This window comes from Nanorana parkeri, unplaced genomic scaffold (assembly GCF_000935625.1).
Source record: "Nanorana parkeri isolate BGI_ZX_2015 unplaced genomic scaffold, ASM93562v1 scaffold2079, whole genome shotgun sequence".
In the NCBI taxonomy this organism is placed as follows: Eukaryota; Metazoa; Chordata; class Amphibia; order Anura; family Dicroglossidae; genus Nanorana; species Nanorana parkeri.
In genome coordinates this window covers 198,159-200,211 of record NW_017308347.1, presented here as the reverse complement: position 1 = coordinate 200,211, position 2,053 = coordinate 198,159, and the positions used below count along the sequence as shown (strand labels likewise).

Genomic DNA, 2,053 nt, shown 5'->3' with positions numbered 1-2,053 from the left:
AAGCATGCGCCACGTTCGTGCGTGTTTTCCACACGTCCCCCATTGATTTCAGTGGTTGTCACTCACATGTCTGTGAGCACCACTATGTGGGGGAGGGGCTTCATACATATGGAGAGCAACAATGTAACATTGCACTTCTCACCTTTTGACTGGATACAATGTTGCAGTCTGAAGACTGGGGGAGGGGAGACTGAGGAAATGCTTCCTCCAGCCTGCAACAGACTTATCACTGGGGGAGACAAGAGTGAGGAAATGCTTCTACCTACCTGCAGCAGACCAATCACAGGGGGAGGGGAGACTGAGGAAATGCTTCTACCTGCCTGCAGCAGACCAATCACAGTGGGAGGGGAGACTGAGGAAATGCTTCCTCCTGCCTGCAACAGACTGATAATTGGGGGAGGGGAGACTGAGGAAATGCTTCCTCCTGCCTGCAGCAGACCAATCACTGGGGGAGGGGAGACTTAGGAAAATCTTCCTCCTGCCTGCAGCAGACTGATCACTGGGGAAGGAGAGACTGAGGAAATGCTCCCCGCAGTTCCCTCCCCCTGTAATAATATTATTACAGAATAAATATTTCTATTCATTTTAGATGATTCATTTCCATGAACCCCTCAACTTCCATATATGGTAATGGAATGCCCGTGGGGGCGGAGCTACACAAGAATACCGTGCGCTATCTGCTCCAGCGGCTCAATTATTCACATGCTGTAACATCAGGCTAAGGGGGCTGTAGTCTCAGTCATGTGACCGCAATCCTCACATCCCATTGGGCGACGATAAAAATAGCCACCTTTTGTGTAAATAAGGATCCTGATGTGTCAGCATTGTGATTGGATCCTATGTACATCTATGGGGGAGTCTCTCGTCATGTTATGTACCCCATAATGAGGGCAAATCGCCCCGTAGTACCCCAGCGGGTGCAGTTAGAGTGAGGGGTAACTCCCCCGTTATTGGCTGTCAGTGGTCAAGTGACCGTCCCTCTGCCCTTATCTCACCCCTCCTCCATCCCTCTGTGTACGTTCCCTCCCGCCCGCTCTGACGTCACCGCAGGCTACGGAGCCTCTTCCGGGTGACGTCACGGCGCCCCGCCCCCCGGTGTGCGCGATGACGTCGTGGGCGATGTGAGAAGGGGGGGGGCGCGCTGATAAGATGGCGGCTGGAGGGTCCCGGGGAGGTGAGTGATTGAGGGGGAGGGGGTGATGTGTCTGGGGGCTCCTCCGGGGTCCATTATTGCTGTACGTTATAACCTGAGCCGGGTGTGTGGTGAGGGGACAGGTTCTCTTCACTGTCAGTGCCGGGCATAGAGCTGTCATCCTGTGTGAGAGGAATTCACCCCCTCTCATCTATATACCATCCCCTCCCCCTCAGTATACACGGTGACAGGTCCTCTTTATTATTATTGTATATAGATGTCATCCTTTGCATAAGTATTCACCCCCTCTCATATATATATATACCATCCCCTCCCCCTCTGTATACACGGTGACAGGTCCTCTTTATTATTATTGTATATAGATGTCATCCTTTGCATAAGTATTCACCCCCTCTCATCTATATACCATCCCCTCCCCCTCAGTATACACGGTGACAGGTCCTCTTTATTATTATTGCATATAGATGTCATCTTTTGCATAACTATTCACCTCCTCCATCTATATACCATCCCCTCCCCCTCTGAATACACAGTCTATAGTGACAGGTCCTCTTTATTATTATTGTATGTAGATGTCATCCTTTGCATAAGTATTCACACCCCCCCACTCCATCTATACACCATCCCCTCCCCCTCTGTATACACGGTGTATATAGTGACAGGTCCTCTTTATTATTATATATAGATGACATCCTCTGCATAAGTATTCACCCCCTCCATCTATATACCATCCCCTCCCCCTCTGTATACACAGTCTATAGTGACAGTTCCTCTTTATTATTATTGAATGTAGATGTCATCCTCTGCATAAGTATTCACCCCCCATCTGTATACACGGTTTATATAGTGACGGGTCCTCTTTATTATTATTATTATGTATAGATGACATCCTCTGCATAA

The 2,053-nt window shown here is 49.1% G+C and overlaps 1 protein-coding gene across 1 annotated transcript in view; it reads left to right on the top strand.

Annotated features, from left to right (window-relative positions):
* Positions 1-1,053: 1,053 nt before the first annotated feature.
* CAMTA2 (calmodulin binding transcription activator 2) overlaps positions 1,054-2,053 on the top strand; it is an 87,849-nt gene continuing 86,849 nt past the window's right edge. Inside the window, exon 1 of the mRNA XM_018572585.1 lies at positions 1,054-1,174. The gene's annotated coding sequence lies outside the window, so the exon portion shown is untranslated. The remainder of the gene's footprint in view (positions 1,175-2,053) is intronic.